The sequence below is a fragment of the Protomyctophum parallelum genome (genome assembly GCF_964188405.1).
Source record: "Protomyctophum parallelum genome assembly, chromosome: 21".
In the NCBI taxonomy this organism is placed as follows: Eukaryota; Metazoa; Chordata; class Actinopteri; order Myctophiformes; family Myctophidae; genus Protomyctophum; species Protomyctophum parallelum.
In genome coordinates, this window is record NC_139713.1 from 31,821,303 (window position 1) to 31,844,086 (window position 22,784).

The 22,784-nt window shown below is 42.1% G+C and overlaps 1 protein-coding gene across 1 annotated transcript in view; it reads right to left on the reverse strand.

Moving 5' to 3' along the window:
* The window catches only part of astn2 (astrotactin 2), a gene marked incomplete at its 5' end in the record, with an annotated part of 505,571 nt that overhangs the window by 39,972 nt on the left and 442,815 nt on the right, over positions 1–22,784 (reverse strand). The window lies entirely within an intron of this gene.

The following is a 22,784-nucleotide window of genomic DNA, read 5'->3' on the forward strand; positions in this document are numbered from 1 at the left end:
GACGTGCGCCATTAACCCATTGAGACCTGAGAGACCAGATTATACACAATGTCTTCAAAATCATAAGTTTTCTGGGGGGGGAAAAACCTACGTTTCTATGTCAGTGGTTCTGATACTATTTCATGTCAAGGACCGCCCAGAAGCAAAGATATCAGTTAAAAAACATCCGCTGTGAAATAATATATATTAAAAGATCTGCGCCACATTTTCACGATTTTTCAAGCTTGTAGATCTGCTATTTTTCAACAGCTAAAGTTAAAATAAATAATGGTTAGTGGTATTAAAGCTATATAAGGCGACACAGACACGTCCTCTGGTCTAAGTGGGTTAACTCTCGGAGGATATATTTGTACATAATTCATCCGTGTTTTCATAATGACTGGTAGTTTGTCCTGTAGGCGTGTGGGAGCTGACACTCCTACCCAGCTCGTTATTAATGATTCAGCTTCAGGTTCAAAACACACCTCTCCACGTTAAGTACAAGTATCAATGCTGCAATGTGGAAATGCTCCGTTCCAAGTTAAAAGTCCGGAATTCGAAATGAACTTGAGTAAAAGTACAAAAGTATTAGCTTAAAGATGTACAAGAGACAGATAGATAGAGATGTGTGTGTGAGGTGTGTGAGTGAGTGAGTGAGTGAGTGAGTGAGTGAGTGAGTGAGTGAGTGAGTGAGTGAGTGTGTGTGTGTGTGTGTGTGTGTGCGAGCGCGCGTGAAGTAAAAGTATAGACAATTGGAAATACTAGTGAAGTAAAAGTACCTCAAAATAAGTACAGTACTTGAGTTGAGTAGATGTACTTTCCACCAATTTTGTGTGTGTGCGTGCGTGCGCCCGTGCGTGAGATCTTGGCGTGTCTCTCTCTTCTGATTGAAAAATGCCACAATACTCAAGGTCACTTCAGGCCAGAACGACACTGAAAAATGCCACAACACTCAAGGTCACTTCAGGCCAGAACGACACTGTGACTGTGTGTGTGTGTGTGTGTGTGTGTGTGTGTGTGTGTGTGTGTGTGTGCGCGTGCGTGTGTGCAAGCATGCATACTGTATGGGTGCGTACAGTATCACAGGAAGGAACTCTGCAGTGCATTGGTCGCTGTCAGGCAGAAATTCTATTCTACATGTTTCAACTTTCAGTTTTTTCCTAAATGAATGCCCTACTTCATCCCACAAAAGTTGTACGCCGATCTATAAGCTCACAACACGTTGTATTGTGACCTTGTAGATTGGCTATTTCACTAGTTTAAGCCATCAAGGCTAATTCTAAAAATGCCTTAAAAATCCTTAGTGTTCTGAAGAAAAAAATAAAGTGTTTCTATATGAGTGGTGCTCAAACCTTTTCCATGTCAAGAATGTATTCGGCCGCCAACCCCTTCATTCAAAAAATATGTTAGTTCCATGGAGCGCCAGAAGCAAAGATATGAGTTTAAAATGTTCGCTTTAAAACATATTTACATTCAAAGATTTGCACACATTTTATTTGATCAGCTAGATCAGCTATTTTTTTTATTTTCTTTTACAAAAACTAACTAACTGTATATCTCCTATTTTTGAATAGCCAATGCTAAAATCTGAAATGACACATGATGCTTTCCCGGTAATGGTTTAAAAAAAAATATATATAATCTAATAATCATAAATATGGACATACGAGGTTTCCACTCGACAAGAGCGATGGGTATTAGGTGAGGGGGAAAAATCACAACAATTACTGGCATGGCATGAACTTGGATGCTGAGTCTCACTTTTTCCTTCCAAATAACCATTTGCTAATCTGACATCATTGACATCTATTCAATTCATTATACTGAGCATACACAATCACCATTATGGCTCCGGCCCCAGAGGACTTTTCTGAACTTTTGGCATTTCCACGCTAACTCATTGATCAAAAGGTCCTCGGAGGGGAGCCGCACAAAAAAGCAAAGCCAAAGAGAGAGAGAGAGAGAGAGAGAGAGAGAGAGAGAGAGACCTTTGGGCTACAGTCTGTACTGTTAACCCATTCAAACATCTGTGACATTTTGCATTTTAACCACTTCTAACCATTATTTCATAATTTGGGCTGTTTCAGGAGGCACACTCGTAGCCAAGCACAGTGCAGGATTTATTTACATAAGTGGAAACCAACGTTTCGAACTAGCAGGGTCTTCTTCAGGAAATACTTTGCGAACTTGTATGCTATTTTTGAAAAATCATGAAAATATTATATGTGCAAATCTTTGAAAATAGTAGTCTATATATTCTTCTAAAGCGATTTATTTTTGATTTTTTAAATATATATATTTTGGGGCTTTTATGCATTTATTGATAGGAGAGTAGACTGACAACATGGGGAGAGCAAGATGGGCAGTGACACGCAGCAAAGGTTGTCAGGATCGGGATTTGAACCCGCGCAACGCATTGCAGTCTAGGGGCTCCATTTTCATCCCCGCTAAACCCCTAATCCCTAAACTTCTTTGCCTTTTTTTTACTATTTTGCGAAACATATTTGAATAGTTAAAATGGCCAGTCTACAAGCTCACAACGTGTCAATGTAGATTGGCTAGTTCAAAATAGTAAAAAAAGTAAGAAGGCCTAAAGTGAACATTTTAACTCATATCTTTGCTTCTGTGGGGTCCCTGGAACAAAACATTTCAAGATGGGAGGGGTGGCCAAATAGCAAAAACATATAATTTTGGGGGTCCTTGACATGAAAAGGTTGGAGCACACCACTGACTTATAGAAAGTAACATGTGTTTTTCAGAAAACTGTCAGGATTTAGAAGACATTTGTAGAATCGGCCTCAGGTATTAATGGGTTAGAAAAAAGAAACGGACAAATGATTCAGGGTTACTGTGTGGGGGTCCACAAGGGGTCCCTCTACTGTACTGTACTGTACTGTCACACCGACAATCATCATATACATTATACAGTTAATATGTGTGTGTGTGTGTGTGTGTGTGTGTGTGTGTGTGCGTATGTGTGCGTGCATGTGTGCGTGCGTGCGTGCGTGCGTGCGTGCGTGCGTGCGTGCGTGCGTGCGTGCGTGCGTGCGTGCGTGCGTGCGTGTGTGTGTGTGTGACAACAGTGACACTTGGTGATAAAAACCAACCAAACTATTTCCGTGCTCGGACCCCGGGACACAGCCAGAGACACAGTCAGTGACACAGCCAACCAGAGACACACAAAGCCACCCCCCCAATTGTCATGATTTGTCAACTCGGCTGTTGGCTTTGTCCAGCTACTATAAGCAATAATATGTCAAAAAAAGTAATGACCTTTCTTTTTTTATTATTAAGACAGCCAGCAATGGGTAGAACGCACCCATCTTTAAATAAATCATTTTTGTAACGTCTATGGGAAAAATGAATGGGAAATTCTCTTCTGGTGCCCTCGTCGTTTATCTGCATGCCCCATATGCCCTTGTGCCCCCCCCCCCCTCCCCCACCAATCCCCATCTTCTAAAATATTGACTGAGGATGATTGGTTTTTTCATCATCTACAGTAGAAAATGTTCAGATGGTGCTTGATACTTTGATTGTCTTATGACGGCTCCATAGGATGGTTATATCTTCACAGCACATATAAGCCATCAAAACCGAGAAAGCATCTGTGTTTTTTGCATCACAATCTTCTAACTACTTTAACCAATATTTTATACTCTGTCTATTCAAAAATCGTGAACATGATGTGCAAATCTTTTTATATATTTTAAAGCAAACTTTTTTTTTACTTGAAGGCGACCAAATATAATTTTGAGGGCTCCATGACGTGAAAACGTTTGAAAGTATTTTTCCGGAAATAAATTGAATTTGCAGAATCGACCTCAGTTCTTAACAGGTTAATTTGAGCTGTGAACGGACTGTCACGTCACAACTGTGTGTAATCTGGAAGTCGCTGACAGCTATCCAGCTACAAATAATTAAGCATTCACTCAGGCAATACCCAGAATTACTGGCTGACTGCGAGCATAACGGGATCAGCAGAGAATAGGCAGATAGGATATAGGCTGTAGCAATTCTCACTTGTTTGATAGTTCCTGAGAAGAGAGACAATGTTCCAGGCGTCAATCTGTCATAATGTGTTTCTGATTAAGTGAGGCAATGACAACAAGCACGCAATAAAGGTTAGCCACTTAAAGTTATGGCCCATATAAAAAAGAAATCACACTTGTGTGAAGTGAAGGGTGCCCACTGTATTTCAATCGGCCACATGACGTTGTTCGTCGTCTAAACAGACATTAAAGTCCATAGACTTAGCTGGCAAACAATTTACGTTTTAAGTGCTCAATGCATTGGAGGGGCTAGCACCCCTCAAAAATGCAAACTCGTTTGAAGAACTCCACCTCTAATGAGTAATGACATGTCCAAAATAGGGACACTGGATTTTAAAGTCTGACTAACCAATAATTTGATGAACGGCGGAGTCTACTACTGACCACTGGATCCGGTCATCAAATTATTGGCTTAGGAATGGGACAAACAAATAAATAAAGGCTTCATGGGGCGTGCAATTGATAGAAAATAAGTCATTTTTTGGGGGGGTGAACTACTCCTACAGTTACCTCAGTGGTATTCAAACCAAAAAATCTGTGACATGCAAACAAGTCTCGGTTCTTTCATCAAATATGAATGTGCCGAGGACCTCTATAAGCAGTTCACCGACTGCATGTTAAGTGAGCCGTTGAGGATGTAGGATGACACACATCTGGCGTGTCTTAACATCTATCTTGAATTCCCTTAACATGTTGCACATGAATGTTTTAAAACTCTCGGGTCACTTCTGCATTCTGGGGTTAGAACAATACAAGCGTTGCTTTGCATCAAAGATATCGTCACCTGTCGGGTGGAAATCTTGTATGTGCAAAATGGGTTACCTTTCAGGATTCAAATTTGAAAACGGAAAAAATGCCGCAGAGGCAAGAAAACAACCAGGTGCTCAACAGAGATGTGCAGGTAGATAAAATATGTAAAAATAGTTAAATGGTGCTCCTGGATCAATCGGAATAAGACATCAATTGAAAAAAGACGGAGAGCCGGGCACTCAAAATATTTCGAGCTTGCAGATCTGCTAGTTTTGGTGCTTCCATGTGACACTGATCACACAATCGTTGATTTACGAAAAAGCACAAAAAGGTTGGAATATGGAGATAAGAGGTATCTGCCCGGCAGCAAAGATATTGTGTATAACATGGGCCGATTTAAAGTTGGGATGACTGAGCAGTCAAGACCTATGGCATCTCTCTGCTGGATTCACACCGTGTGGAATTAAACAACTGTATGATTTATGCATCAACTTCTATAGAAAGAGAATGCGAGTGCTTCATTCCTACAATCTCACATGTATGTATGCTTGATTTCTGGCTGCACATCCGGCAGCATTATTAAATGTGTGTATACACACGGAAACATAATGGTTCTTAATGGTTCTTTAAAAGGCTATACATTGTGCCAAGAAGAACCATCACCTATTAACCTCTAATAATAATAATATTAATAATATAAATACATTTTTATTTATAAGGCGCCTTTCAGGGCACTCAAGGTCGCCGTACAGATTAAAAGCAGTACAAGAACACAGTTAAAAGCAGGAAAAATTTTAACTAGGGCACAGCTTGCAGCAGAAGACACAGAGGTCACACAGAGTCATAGGCCTGCCTAAACAGGTGGGTTTTGAGGTGATAGAGTCCATGTTTCTGACCTAAGTTTGTCTGGAAACATTTCAAATAATGTATTAAAAACTGTCAAAACAATGTATGATGCTATACTGTACATATATTTATCTACAAACCCCACAAGGGGATCCTGGAATGAAAAGGCATATTTACGTTTAAGGGTTCCTGCTTTGAATGGGTTAAAGAACTTGAGCTGCAATGAAAACAGGCAAAATCCCTCAACAGTGACATCTTCTGGCAGTTATGTCATATATGGGATTTGTGGGCTGTAACATCACAGTCCACAGGCAAATGAGAGCACTTGTTTGAGCCTAGTTCAGAAAACCCACAGAAAATCTACTGTATGTTCAAAGTTCTGTTTTTTGGTTTTTTTACGCAATTGAGCTCGGAAAACCTTATTTTTTATGTCACCAGACCATTAACAACTTAAACCCTATATAGCATTCCAGTTCTGGGTATGTCTAAAGCGAACATTCGCCAAAAGTAGCCATAGTGTGCTATGTCAACATTACGTTAAATTATGACTCCACATAAAAATGTAATATTTCCAAATGATTTTGATTGAGTCCATAGGCTATACATAACATTTACATATTTCGTAAAGTATGTTCTTTCAGGATGCAATGATCATGCACTAACCGTAACGCACCTCTCCCAGACTCCCTCCACAGTCAGAGTTATCAGTTTAGATGATAGTTAGATACGTTGTCCTTGCGGAAATTCAAGCAAGCCGTCACAAAATGAATGGATGCAATTTGTATATAGATTTGAGTGACTAAATTTAATTTCTAACTTTTTTTTAAATATCGAATAAAACTAAATAAATAAAACTCTCTCACACATATGCCACCCTCCCCTGTGCCAATGTTGGCATAAGGTTGCGTACCCCTATTCTATGGCATCATAAGAACCAGTTTCGCTTCCAGTTGGCTCCTTCATTTTTCTGTGTGCACTGAACTCTGTGCGAGCTGTTGCCCCGAAACGACCCGATGCCACAGACCAGTGATTGAAACAAAGCCTGTGTGACAGACTTAACCCATTTAGGACTAAAATTAGATTCTACAAATGTCTTCTAAATCCTGACACAATGAGGTCTGAAAAACCTGTTTCTATATTTGTGGTTCTCAAACTATTTCATGTCAAGAAACCCCAGAAATGATAATTATGCAATTGGCCGTCGACCCCCATCTGAAAATATTTGAGTTAAAAACGTTCGCTGTGCAAGCATTATATTCAAAGTTTTGCGCCACATTTTCATGATTTCCTAGCCGATCTACAAGCTCATAGCCGCGCTATGAGCTTGTAGATCGGCTATTTTTCAACAGCTAAAGTTTAAAATAACGGTTTAAAAGTGGTTAAACGCTAAAACGACATATGCGTTCCCGTCCTAAATGGGTTAAGGGGCTGTCCACGCCAATAATGACAACCTCTGAAGATAACTATACAACCATAATGATGTGTTGAGCGGCGTGAATGAGTGACGAATGATATACACTCTGTAAACACATGTAAACGTGAGTAATGCGCTAAAACGCCGTGCTCCGTGAGGTCAGATGGATTCCGATTGGCTGTCAGTGTTAAAATCGTTCCATCAATTCGCTTCTGGAAGTGATCCCAATTATATCGTCTGTCACTGTCGTCACACAGTTGCGGTGTGTGGACGTTACATTGCCATCCACTTGAGCCAGAGGGAGGGGTTTTCAAAATGACATGCTAACTAAGACCTGAGGTCGGTTCTACAAAAATGTCTTCTAAACGGTTTTATGAAAAAAACATGTTTCTTCTATATCGGTGATGCTCAAACCTTTTCATCTCAAGGACCCTGTGGCTCAGGAGGTAGAGCAGGTCGTCCAATGATCCATGGGTCGGCAGTTCGAATCCCGGCTCCTCCTGTCTACATGACAAACTGTCCATGGGCAAGACACTGAACCCCGCATTGCCTCCAATGGTTGCCACCATTGGTGTGTGAATGCAATCCATTATTATTATATAAAGTATTTGGCCACCGATCCCCATCGCAAAATATGCTTGTATATATAGATCTGCTGTATTGGAATAGCCATAGGATAATATTGGTTCAGAAATCTAAAATGACAGATGCTTTTCTGGTTTTAACTGGTTAAAAGATTAAGACCTGAGACCAGATTCTGCATGTCTTCTATAATCATATGTATCCATGTCAGTGGTTCTCAAACTGACCTGAGACCAGATTCTACATGTCTTCTATAATCATATGTATCCATGTCAGTGGTTCTCAAACTGACCTGAGACCAGATTCTACATGTCTTCTATAATCATATGTATCCATGTCAGTGGTTCTCAAACTGACCTGAGACCAGATTCTACATGTCTTCTATAATCATATGTATCCATGTCAGTGGTTCTCAAACTGACCTGAGACCAGATTCTACATGTCTTCTATAATCATATGTATCCATGTCAGTGGTTCTCAAACAGACCCGAGACCAGATTCTACATGTCTTCTATAATCATATGTATCCATGTCAGTGGTTCTCAAACTGACCTGAGACCAGATTCTACATGTCTTCTATAATCATATGTATCCATGTCAGTGGTTCTCAAACAGACCCGAGACCAGATTCTACATGTCTTCTATAATCATATGTATCCATGTCAGTGGTTCTCAAACTGACCTGAGACCAGATTATACATGTCTTCTATAATCATATGTATCCATGTCAGTGGTTCAGTGTTAAGGAGCCCTACAATTATATACAGGGTATATTATATATGGCCACCAACCCCCATCTCAAAATATGTTGTTCCAGGGACCACCCCAGAAGCCACAATTCCTTCAGTATGCAGGCCTATTGATGTACCATTAGGAGTGATAACAGGCAAACGATCAAAAAAACAATTGTTCTATACGTTCTCTAACTGTGTAGAAGATGTTTAACAATAATGTGATTCTTGAGAGTGTAAAATGAAACCAAATGGACCTGTATAAAGATCGATAAGGGTCCATTTGGTTACCAACTCTCCATAATTTACCTCCTCAAGGACCACTGTTTGAAAACCGTTGGTCAAGAGGACGACTTATAGGTCGGAGAGAGTGAAACATGTTTTGCAGTGTGTGTGTGTGTGTGGAAAATAACTAAGTACATTTACTTAGTTTACAAATACAATTCTGCTGTATTTGTACTTTAATTGAGCATTTCCAATTTCCAAATACGTTTACTTCCACTTCCACACTACTAGTCACTTTATAGAATTTTGTGACAAAACACACATTAGCCACTTTCAAAAGAATTTTAGATATTTGAAAACTTGAAATGAGACATTCTGCACAATGAGTACTTTTACTCTCGGTATACTTTTGTACATGTACTTTTTGAATTCCGGACATTTACTTGCAACGGCGTATTTCTCTATTGCAGTATTGATACTTTAACTTATGATACTTACTTATTTTAAGACAATTGAGTACTTTTTCCACCACTGTTTGCGGTGTGTGTGTGTGTTGTCATGGGTCTATATATTCTGCGCATTCCGAGTGTGTCAACGCAGCTAAGCAACGTCCTCGTCCCCTTGCGATTGTGATTGTGTGTGAAAACTAGACCTATCATGTCCTAATTACATCCCCTGTGCGAATCCATTACGAGCGTGATATAGAGGTGCCAGGACAAGTATGTGTCTGTGTCTATATTGGGGTGGCGGGGGGGGGAGAGAGAGAGAGAGAGAGAGAGAGAGAGAGAGAGAGAGGTAGTGTAAAGTTTGCACGTGAAAATGAGAGAAATGGACTGATAATGTGTGTTGCACAGTGTGGCACACAGAACGAGAGAGAGAGAGAGAGAGAGAGAGAGCGCAATGGAGCCTTTTGGACCCCTGCCTGCAATCTGCTGATGGCGGGGCTCGTGACGAGGGAGAGAGACGCGCGGCGTCCATTTTTAGCGATGAGGTCATCTTTAATTAACAAAACAAAGAGAGTCAGCTGTGTCACTCCAATCTGTTATCTGCACCCATGCTCAAGGACACCGTTTATCTTCATATAATTCAATCTCTTTGAACGAAGGCTTATCGACATATCGGCGAGGGCGGCGGGGGGGATGGTTTTGCACGTTGGCGCGAGAGGGTGGGGTGGGGGCTCATGCCTGGTCTCAGCCAATAATGGAGCCGTGGGGACCCTCATCATAGACCAAGAAAGAGGTGGATGAGATGAGAAGAGTGTAACATAATGTGAAGAGAGAGGAGAGGAGGAGGAGAGGAGAGCAGAAGAGAGGGAAAGGGGGAGGGGGGTCTTAATGTCATTGATCCCAATAAGCCGGCTGGAGTGTGATGCAGGGATGAAAGTGGGACTAAAATAAAGGAAAAGATCAAATAGCTCATTTCGCTATCTGTCCGACGGACGGACGGATGGACGGTCAGACAGACAGACAGAGCCCATATGAGGTGACATCATCGCTATGTGACTCCTGGCACTGCCGTTATCTCTGCTCCTCCTCCTCTCGTCTACGCTCTGAGCTCCCCCCCCCCCCCAGTCTTATAGTCTCTTCTTTTATTTATTCATCCCGTTTTGTGTGTGTTAATTTTTTTATTCCTAATAAATTATTAGGAAGAAAAAAATAACACGTTTGGCTGGGAGGAGAAAGTTAGAAGACATTATTAGTACTAATGTCTTCTAACTTTCTCCTCCCTGCCAAACGGCTCTGCTTCCATGCCCATGTTGTCTCGCTCTGCTTCCATCCACGCTGCTAAATAAAGTCTCAGAAGACGGTGATGTCACACAAATGCACTCACAGGTTTTTAATTAGCACTAAGCAACACAGAGAGAAAGTGTCTGTCTGTGTGTCTGTCTGTGTGCGCTCGCATGTGTGTGGGTGCGTGTACGTATGCATGTGTGTGCATGCGTATACGTGCATGTGGGTGCATATACGTTTGCGTGTGTGTGTGTGTGTGTGTGTGTGTGTGTGTGTGTGTGTGTGTGTGTGTGTGCATGCGTGTGCATGCGTGTGTGTATGTGTTTCATGGCGCTACGCTGATGTGCACACACAGGAACGTGTCACCTCCACTGTGATTTAAGGACAAGAATCCCAGATGATCAGACGATGGAACAAGATGACGTAATCGTGGGGTTTGGGGGAAACCTCGGGATAACAGCATGGAGACACACACGTAATACGACTTGATGGTGGATACGAGGAGTGTATTTTCTGATAATTTACATTGTCATGTTCTGCAAGCCAAATGTTTGTCACTATCAGTGTCTGACACCTGCTCCTTGTGTACAAATGTATAGGTTAGTGTTCTGATTCTGCATCATTTTAATTCTGACTAACCACCATGTATTGAGTTCGGTCAGGTTTGTCTCTAAACTGTGGAGTGGCGTGGAGGCTAAGCCTGCATATTCATTTATGGTTTTATTTATGTGGATTATGTCCGCCTCTGTTTGTCTTTGTATGTTATTTTGTATTGATTGATTGATTGATTGAAACCAGCATTGACTCCCCAGCAGTCAATATACACAATCTGCTCAAAAAACCATGGCATGTGGTAGTTTGAAAATGGAGTATGGTATTTAACCGATTACTGAAGCCAGTTGCAAAGTAATTGCCAGAGATTGTGTCCTCAAAATATGAGGACGAAATTCGTGGACGGAATGTGTCTGCACGTCTTGCACGCTGTGAATTCTACGCGGGGATTGGCTGAGCATCACATAACGGGTGTGCCTGTTACATATAAGTGGCAGAGAGAAGGGAGAGAGAGCCAAGAGAGAGAGACAGAGAGAGGAGGATAGGTAGAGGCAGGGATTGGGTATATGTCATAATATCACCGAACGGGTATGGACTAGTATGACATAATTTCAAAAGCTGGCATTGGAGGGGCTAGCGGCCCTCAACAATGTCCTGGGACTGTCACGATTCCAGCAGGATAACAAGTGGATGTGACTTCCAAGTAAAGACAGTATCGCTGACATTGCCTACAGGAGTCGTTTCTTCTTCTTTACAACTTACTCAGGCGTGCATGGGATACATTTTCATATACTGTTAAGATATTGTGAAAATGTTTTTTTCTCTCCTCTCTGTGGATACATTCACTTATATTAAGCATAAATTCAGCCCACTTTAATCCCCTAATAAGATTATTTTCCAGTATATTGTCTGTGATTGTCAATAACCTCTCGCATATAGTGAAAGTTGGTTGCGCTTGTACAGGAATGCTAAGCCCCACAGTGATCCAACCCCCCCCCCCCCCCCCTCTCTCTCTCTCCCTCCCCCCCCCATCCCTCTCCCTCGACATGGCAGCCAGGCATTGCTCCTGTGTCTGTCTTGGTGTGCCATCTAGAGGCCTGTACAAGCCCCCGATGAAACACATCAAGCACTATACAGTACACTCATGTCTGCGGCGCATGCAAACACCACCATGAATAATGGTGGCAGTTGGCGAAATTGCGGTCGCACACACACACTAGAACAGTGGTTCTCAAAGTGGGGTCCGGGGACTCATGGAACCAATGGTTCACGAAATATTTATGGGGCCCTGCCACTTCAAACAAGTTTGAGAAACTGTCTGTCTGTCTGTCTGTCTGTCTGTCTGTATGTATGTAAATGTAATTTTCCCATTTATTTTGTACATATAGCCCTTTTTGTTGATGTATTATTGTGTTACTTTGTTTATGCTATGATGATGAATTGAGTATATAGGACCACGCAATGGAAACAAGTCCTTTTTGGTGTTATTCTTTTACCCTGAATGTCGTACTGTACCATGTGCGGTTTACATTCCGGTTCCCAAACTTTTTCATGTCAATTAAGGACCCCCAAATTGACACTAATTAGCCCACAGAAATATACGCCAAGGACCCCCATAAGAGAAGATCTTTACGGCTCTAGCAGTGATTCTCAGCCCGTTTAATTTCAAGTACCTCCGGTTTGACATGCATTAGGCTAAGGTGCCCCATTTAATGGCATTTCTATCTCTGGGACACCAATGTATATTGTAAAATCAAAGTTAATTTAACTCTGAGAGTGTACAAATGGAACCAAATGGACCCGTTACCGCTAGGGTCCATTTGGTTCCATTTGTACACTCTCAGAGTTAAATTTGGTGCCTAATTATCATTTAGCTGGGGGTCCCGGACCCCACTTTGGGAACCACTGTTGTAAAGTATTCAATCAATCAAAGAAACTTTATGGAGAATGGGCAACCTTATAATCATATAGTAAATTAATTAAAGGACCACGTCACCACTTTTCAACCTATCTTCATATAAAAATACAAAATAAATCTACTCGATCTGTGTTTCACAGGCAGGCTGTGGGCAGTTCAGAAACCCATCCACCAGTGACATCATCGTTAGGAAGACTTTTTTCAAACGATGGCTCCTATTTCCACATTGCAACTTTTCAGGAATAGAGAGCCTGCAGTTTTCTATTAGCTTGGATTCCCCATCGATGATGTCACTGGTGGGCGGGTTTCTGAACTGCCTACAGCCCACCTATGACACACAGACAGAGTAGAAAAAATTGTGCTATTTTATCATGATTATTAGTGAGGACCAATTATATGAAGAAAAGTGGTGTCAATACAAGTCAATACATCGCTTTCTTCATACAACATATAGCTGGGTCCGTAATGAAGCCATGAATAGTACAATAAGACAAAGATGGTCACCTTGTCACAAGAAAAAGAGTGGGAAACAGCAAAGAGATCATTATTTTGCATCATTCCACATGCCTCTCTCAGCTTAGGTAAGGCCCTCTCTCTAGCAAACCAAACAAAACACAATAAAATCCTGTTTACAATCGGCTTTTTCAGAACAGTGCTGTTCCACCCAGCGTTGGTCAGCAACAAGCTAAACATTCGCCTCAGTTTGATTAGTAAATTCAAAACATATTTGCGGGCAGTCACTCTAGAACCCCTTGAAACAACAGGGTTTCTTGTGAAATTTTATTCCGTATCACAACAATTATGTGGAGTAAGTAGGCATTTTCAGTAAGTAGGGCAGAGATGAGGGGGGGGGGGACATTTTTGCATTCTGTAAGAGGCAAGACATCTGCAAATGAGTCCGTCTGTCTGTTTATCTGTGTGTTTGTCCGGAAGATAATCTCGCAAACCACTTTGCCAATCGGCGCCAACATTTCTTGTGCCCACTGCCAGTGGGCAATGGAAGTGAATGCTGGTCGGATTGGGCTGAAACCTTGCCCAAATGTGGAGTCTACTGGGGCGCCGGTGGCCGAGTGGTTAGGGCGCCGAGGCGCGTACCAGTTACTGCCTGACAAAGAGTCCCGGGTTCTGTTCCCTTGCCCGTTGGCTCCCACAACTTTCAAAAGCTTTGAGTAGTAGAAGTAGTGGATGTCATGTCCTTACGAATTGTACAGGTATTACTGTGCAGAGGTATTGGAATTGTACAGGTATTACTGTGCAGAGGTATTGGAATTGTACAGGTATTACTGTGCAGAGGTATTGGAATTGTACAGGTATTACTGTGCAGAGGTATTGGAATTGTACAGGGATTACTGTGCAGAGGTATTGGAATTGTACAGGTATTACTCTGCAGAGGTATTGGAATTGTACAGGTATTACTGTGCAGAGGTATTGGAATTGTACAAGTTTTACTCAGAGGTATTGGAATTGTACAGGTATTACTCTGCAGAGGTATTGGAATTGTACAGGTATTACTCTGCAGAGGTATTGGAATTGTACAGGTATTACTCTGCAGAGGTATTGGAATTGTACAGGTATTACTGTGCAGAGGTATTGGAATTGTACAGGTATTACTCTGCAGAGGTATTGGAATTGTACAAGTTTTACTCAGAGGTATTGGAATTGTACAGGTATTACTCTGCAGAGGTATTGGAATTGTACAAGTTTTACTCAGAGGTATTGGAATTGTACAGGTATTACTCTGCAGAGGTATTGGAATTGTACAGGTATTACTGTGCAGAGGTATTGGAATTGTACAAGTTTTACTCAGAGGTATTGGAATTGTACAGGTATTACTCTGCAGAGGTATTGGAATTGTACAGGTATTACTCTGCAGAGGTATTGGAATTGTACAGGTATTACTCTGCAGAGGTATTGGAATTGTACAGGTATTACTGTGCAGAGGTATTGGAATTGTACAGGTATTACTCTGCAGAGGTATTGGAATTGTACAAGTTTTACTCAGAGGTATTGGAATTGTACAGGTATTACTCTGCAGAGGTATTGGAATTGTACAAGTTTTACTCAGAGGTATTGGAATTGTACAGGTATTACTCTGCAGAGGTATTGGAATTGTACAGGTATTACTGTGCAGAGGTATTGGAATTGTACAGGTATTACTCTGCAGAGGTATTGGAATTGTACAGGTATTACTGTGCAGAGGTATTGGAATTGTACAGGTATTACTCTGCAGAGGTATTGGAATTGTACAGGTATTACTCTGCAGAGGTATTGGAATTGTACAGGTATTACTCTGCAGAGGTATTGGAATTGTACAGGTATTACTCTGCAGAGGTATTGGAATTGTACAGGTATTACTCTGCAGAGGTATTGGAATTGTACAGGTATTACTGTGCAGAGGTATTGGAATTGTACAGGTATTACTCTGAGGTATTTGAATTGTACAGGTATTACTCATGTGTTTGAATTGTACAGGCAGTACGCCGAGACGAGGTAGTTTAATTGTAGGGTACAGGCTTTAGTCCTGACATACTATTGGCATACTATACCATTCCATATTCCATATTCTTCTAGATCTATACATAAACGCAATCTGTGCACGCCTGTGTATTGGGCATAATCCGATCAATTGGCCTCCAAGTTGCCGCGTGTGTTCCAGATGACCCAGGGGTGTGCTCTGCTGATTGGCACGTTTTTAATAGAACTCTATTCACTAAAAACCCACAACGTTAGCAGTTTTTGGCCAACGTCAAGAGGATGGTTCACATTGGGGGGCATACGTTAGTCCAACGCACCAACAGTCCGACATACGAGCAAGACTCAACCGTGGCTCTGACATGCGCCCTATAACCACACCAAAGGGTCAAGACGGTTTAAGCGTTGTCCCTGCGGTGTGATATGTCTTGTTGCATGTTGACCCTAGTGATTCAACGCATGGAATTCAATCACACCAAAGGGTCAAGACGGTTTTAGCGTTAACTCCTTGCAACCATTTGGACCCAAGGAGTTGCATGGTGACCCTTTGGTGTGGTTAGTCTAATAGTCTTAGTCTTAATGCAATGTTAATATTGCCAGATTGTTTAGTCTTAGTCGACTAAATATCAAAAACCTTAGTCTTTAGTCTTACTCCTAGTCAACAAAATTAACACTGCCAGTTAAAACTCACCCGTGGTTTCCGACATGCGTGGCAGGTTAAGACACAGTTTTCAGTGATGAGGTGACCACCTGAAACTGGAGTATGAATAGGCTCTAAGAATCACCCGTGGCTCCGACATGTGTGGCCGGTTAAGATTCACCCGTGGCTCTGACATGCGTGGCCGGTTAAGATACATGTGTGGCCGGTAAAGACCGGGGGTTTCTGCGTGTGGTTAAGGTTAGGTAAGGGTTTGGGGTATAGGGTGTCAGACTATTGCGCGTCAGCCTGTTGTGGCACCCTACAAAGGATAGTTAGTCTCCGTGGTTGCTTGTTAACTGGAGGTCAAAGATCAGAACAAAGGGAATCAAAGATAAACGAAGGGGCACATTAGTGCCCTAAATTGTCTCCAGCAAACAGTGTGTACACAAGCTAGTTGAGCCATCTGTATATCACCACTGTCAGGTGGAAACCTTGTATGTCCAAAACTGTTACCTTTCGGTAAATGGGGGAAAAGAGCCTGTGTTTCCAATGGATCCAATGGAGTTCTTATTTAGTCACAAGTTCTTGTCAATACCTTTCATCTGTTCAATATTTATAAAACCCACAGGCAGACGTAACAACATTCACCTTAACTTTAAAAATAAAAAAAATTAAAACAACGAAAGGCCGATCTACAACGTTACAAGGTGTTGCGAGCTTGGTGGACCTCAGTTTTTTTCACTCATTGTGCACGACACACTTGTACGACAAAGTAGGGCATTAATTCACAAAATATATTAAATGAAATACTGAGATACAAGGTTTCTGCCCGACGGCGCCAATATCTCCACATCCCAGCTTTTAAACTTTTTTTCTTTACTTTAAGGTCACATGCAGCTAAGTGCTCACATTGAATTGTGTCTTTTATGGTGATGAGCCCGGGGTTCCAGGCAAGTGAAGGATCAAGTGGGAGCTTGGAGTTAACAAGCTTGATCTGAGCCATGTACCTGTCTGCTCACATCCGCACTGGAGGAAGCCTGGCTTTACGACCTGGAAATGGGAGTCTTTCAAGGACAGAAGGCAAAGATTTCCCCTTATTGACCAAGTGATGTGGGGTATTTCTTTGTCCCTCACAGTGCCACAGGGAGGGTAATGCTTCATTTGTACTCTGTCGATGATGTCACTGGTGGACGGGTTTCTGAACTGCCCACAGCCCTCCAATGAGACACAGGCCGAGTAGAAAATAATTGTACTTTATTTTTATTTTTATGAAAATATCCGGGGTCGGAATTATAATCAGGGAAGTAGATTATTTGACATTCAATGTTGTTTTTCCACAAATGAGTCTTGAAAAATGGGAGTTGTCTTAGGCGCGATTCATACTCCTATTTTAGAGCCGAATTAAAGTCGGTTCGGCTCTGTAGAACCTACAATGTGACGTCATTTGAGGTTCGGGGGGGCGGATACCATCCTAAAGTCGGCTCTTCAGTGCTAATAAGAAATTCTGACGACCGAAATCATTTCGGCACTACAGCGGTAAAATAGGAGTATGAATCGGCCATTATAATCAGAGCCCTTATAAAAAAGAGTCGTCTTATATTCTGGAGAATACTGTGAAGATAGCTTGAAAAGTGGTGAAGTGGTCCTTTAATGAGGTAAAAATTATTTATGTGTCTCCAGACAGAACCAAACGTTGTTTTTACAGTTGGACCTGTATTATGCAGTGGTGGAAAAAATACTCAATACTGCAATGTAGAAATACTACAAGTAAAAGTCTGGAATAGAAGTTGCAGGGTTCTATTCTAGGACACACCAAAACGCTTTGACAAAGCATTGCCGATCCACAAGCTTCTATCAACGGATATGAAATCTTTGGGTCAAAATGTAAGCCCGAGAATAGGGATGGGAGGGTTCAGGTGGTTAAGAGAGGCACTTTGCCTCTCTTACCTGTAGGGACAGGACAAGGGGAAAGCCTGGGGATGATCCCGCCATGCATAAAGAGCTGGATTTATGGACATGGAAGACTGAACTGCTGTCTGACCACATCAAAGGCGGCGCAAATCCATCTCCTGGTCGCCGCTGACCTCAAGCAGAAGATTTGCGAGGGAGACGGGACTGCCGCTTAAGAAATGATGACTCTTTTACGAACCTATACAACCCACTGCTCAGTGGGCAGATCTAAGGGGGATGGATGGAGCTTCTCGGTGCTGATGGTTTGCACAGATGTGTGTGTGTGTGTGTGTGTGTGTGGGGGGGGGGGTGCTGCAGACCACCCGTATCACCCTGAAGCATCAACAACACTCGGTTGGGCAAAAGGACAAAACAACAAAGATGGTAAGATAATAAGATAAGCAGCCGTGGACAAAGTACTGAACTGCAGTACTTCCTGAGTCAAAGTATATAGTTAGACTCCTCCTGGTCAAATGTTACTCGACTGCAAGTGAAAGTTCCCCTGGCAAATGTAGACTTGAGATCTGCTCTTCCTATATTCAGCAATTAGTGTAGATTTTCATCTTACACAAACATTGAATTCCCATTGACAATGAATGGAGAATTTAAGATATATGTGGACGAGCAAATCGGCTATTTTGGTCCTACACAAAGATTACATTCCCATTGACAATGAATATTATTTTACGTTATGATGATAATAGCGCCGGCCCCTCACTACACACGGGTGTGATTTCCTTGAAAATTGTGGAATATTTTTGGAAAATTTCTACATTTTAATGCAACAAATTTGCATCGATAAAAAGTTATTTGTACTTTTGGATACTTAAGTTTACAAATATTACTTCTGAATACTGAAGTAGTTTTAAAAGCAAGTTCTCCGGTACTTTAACTCAATTACAAATGTGACTGAACAAACTGTACTAGTTTTGTCAACTAAAACTATGACAAGAAATGTCCGACTACCTGTTTTCACTAAGGAAAACCAAATTAAAATTAAATAAAAACTAAGCACTAAAACTGTATCAACTAAATTGATTAGTCTGACTCTGATTAACCACCTGTATTATACTTCAAGGCGTGTGGGAAAGAAATACAGATCTACGGTACAAGATTGTTGTATCGCGATGCATTATGAGCTTGTTTATTTGTTGTTGTTGAACATTTTAAGACTATTTTAATAATCTCCGCCCCCATCCCCTCCCCCAAATTGACACCCCCAGAATAGTGAGGCCAGGGTGAGCGTGGTTAAGAATTCCCTAGACTCCACACAAATCCATGCTTCCAAGTTTGTATCAGCAGTCTGATCACCGCATAGTTCTGCAGAACAATGGGAGGTTTTTGATTCCATCTTCTCTCCAGTTCAAATGAGAGCCACGCACGAGGGCTCATGGTTTTACAGTTTATGAGATGATCCCAAAAAGATGTTTCCAACTGAAAAGGAGGTCATTCTTACATGTACTGTATACATGGACCCACCCCCACCAATCTGCATGAGTTACATACACCCCGACCCCCATGCCTTTGGTCCTACACCACTGATTACCAATATTAAAATTGTGTGTGTGTGTGTGTGTGTGTGTGTGTGTGTGTGTGTGTGTGTGTGTGTGTGTGTGTGTGTGTGTGTGTGTATGCACGCGCACATACACGTGCATGTGTGCGTGCGTGTGTTTCTAGATATGAAACGGGGTAAAGTTTAGAAGAAAGCCCAACCTTAAAATTGACTCACATGCTAATGAGTTTAGGGTGTCGTCAGATTGGCCTGACCTCCATTACCTCTGTGTGAGAACTGGAGTATCCCTGTGCTGGGTTCGACCTGACTCTGAATCTGTAGCAGTTTCTGAGGACATTATTACCAACTGTTTGATCTCAGTAAGGGGTACTGTAATTGATACGGAACACCATACGTACTGTATATCACCAGTCAATGCACGGAGGTACCTTGTAATGTTTGTAACAGCAAAAACACAACAACAACAAAAACCGTGATCTGTATCCTGAAGCACTTGTAGAGTTTTCCAAGTTTGCGCATCCACTATTGTTTGTGTTCAATAATTTGTTGTTAAATGTGAATGCAAATAAAGATGTTAAATGTATGTGTGTGTGTGTGTGTGTGTGTGTGTGTGTGTGTGAGACGTGTGTGTGTGTGTGTGTGTGTGTGTGTGTGTGGTCTAGACAGTCAGTCTGACATCGACAACCATTCTCTACCCTAACCTAAACATAATAGCAAGCACAGGAGCAGCGCAGTTCGAGCGGGCTCGGGAGTCGAACCCGCAGCACATCGTCCGGCTAGCTTGGCAGCCTAGGTGCCCAGACGGTTGAACTAAACGTACGGTCCTGGAGGAAGACTTTCTAACCAGTGCTGAAATCTCAACAGCAATAGAGCAGACCATCTCACAGCTAGGCTACAGATGTAAAATCTGAGTTTTTATCTTTAGCAGCCTACAAGGCATGTGCGCAAGTTGGTTGTGAGGGGCCTACAAATGACCGGCCTCTCCAAAAGGAGGGCCTTGGGGGTCCTGGAGATGACAATGAGAACCGCTGCTTTAAGACGCACATAATAACTAACGACGTCCCACTGATAACCTACGTCATTCCAACTTTTCTCAGACACTTCAGCAAAAGTTCAGTGGACAGGAAAGACGCAAAGCCACGACTGAGAATTGAATCCAGAGACGACGTAAAGGACAAAAGACAGTCGACTCCGAAATGTGAATGACGCCGTCTTCCAGCGGAATGAGATTTATGGCGGTGACTGGCGCACACAATGGGGTGAGTCAGCCTCGCCATCTGCCCCTTTGCACTACACCTCGTCTGTGGCCCGTGGGGGGAAGTAACCAAGTACATTTACTCTAAGTGCTGTACTGTATTATGACTTAATTATTTTTGAGGAGTGCTATCCCCTCCTATATGTCCAGCTTTGAGGGTTTGTTTAAACACAAACATTGAAGACGAAGGTGAGGACGCAAATTGTGATTGGCCGGAATGAGATGATGTATGATGATAAGAGCGCCCCTCACTTCATACAGGTGTGATTATTTACTTTTATTTTAATTTTATCTCCCATTTTACCTTGTACTTCTGCTCCACTACATCCCAGGCAAATATTGTACTTTAGGTTTCTGCAAAACCTGATCTTTGATACCAATACTTTAGTCCTTTTACTCGTGTAACAGGGATTTCACTTAACCGTAACAGACTGAGTAGTTCTACACTGTGGGATCGCTATACTTTTACACTTGCATGCGCTGAAGTAAGGCCACCTACCACACAAGCGGTTCAGGTCAAAAAGACATTTCTTTTTCAATAACCACTTCAGTCCTGGATACATTTCGGCCATTTGAAAATAGCCAATCTGCAAGCTCACAGTGTGTTGGCCTCACGACATAATACAAGTTGTAAATCTGCTATTTTCAAAATATTCGAATCCATTCAATAACCTTCGAATACATTCTGCATAGTAAGTACTTTTGGACGTACGTACGTTAAGATTTTTTTTTTATGCCAATACTTTTATACTTTTACTTGTAACAGATCACCATTTCTATACTGCAGTATTGATACTTTTTTACTCAAGTACAACAAGTGAGTACTTTTTCCACCACTGTTGGTGGCCAATCTTTCATAGGCAGCCCTCCCAGGGGTGATGGATGGGCCTGTCCACGCTGCCCAATGACTACAGCCGGCTACTTCCAGATCACCTCATTTCTCCAGCGTTATTAAATTCATATCACCCCAGCCTCTGACTCAAACCCCCTCACCCCCACCCCCACCTCTCTCTCCCCCCACACCACCACCACCACCAGCTAGACTTGGGGGTCATCACCATTTACGGCGCCTGTCAAATTGCCCTGCACTGTCCTCTGTCCTCCTCCTCCACTCATCTTCCTTTGACGTCCTCCTCCTCCTCATCTAAGGACCAAGCACATCACTGAGAGGATATATGCAAACTGACACTTTATAGAGCCAATAACGAGACTTTTTACATTTCTTATATGTCTTTATCAACGAGTGGATATGAAAAGAACATTCTAAAGAGATTATTTTTTATAATCGACTAAATCGAATATCTTTCACAGCTTTTATTGACAGTGGAGAGAGAGAGAGAGAGAGAGAGAGAGAGAGACGAAGTGCGGAGAGAGCATAGCGGCATGACTGTCAGCAAATGTTCCAGCTGGAATCGAACCGGTGTCACACTGATCTGAGCCCTGCCCCCATGTGGCATGCAGCCTAAACTTTCGTCTGTCAGGTCATGCCTTCCTGTCCCGCAGGGGGGTGTCGCAATTTAAGGACTTTTTATGATGTTTTTAATACTGTAGCTCAAAAGATGCCCTCCTCCCTGCGTGCGTGCGTGCATGCAACAGTGACACTTGGTAGTCAACAAACGCTATTTCCGTTGTCTACTTGGACGGACAGACACACAGGGACACAGCTAGTTGTCTATAGGAGTGGCTAGCACCACTCAAAAAGACCATTACTGAGTCAAAAGTAACCAAAAAACTATACTAATAAAAACTCGTCAAATTGTCACATATAATAAGAAAGAGGCAAACATTGTGAAAATAGCTGATCTACAAGCTCACAATGCCTCGGGTTGTGAGACGTTGTGAACTTTTTTCACAATATTTATCTGTGGAACCTAGTCAAACTAAATCAACTGCCTCAACTTCCGACCGTCAGGGTGGGGGGTCCAGTGGCGGCTCTACAGGGGGGCATTGGGGTGCAATGCCCACCCAGATTGAACTTTGTGCCCCTCCAGTCCAGATTGGCCAGTAGTACCCCAACAATATTTTAATTTGTTTTACAAAATGTTAAATCTATTCTTCATGATTGTTAAAAAATAAATCTTTTTTTATTTTATGCAGAAGACATTACAATGCTTAACATCATTGTATTAGTTTGTTGTTGGTGTTTGTCCCGACACTAACAACCCACCCAATGTTTGG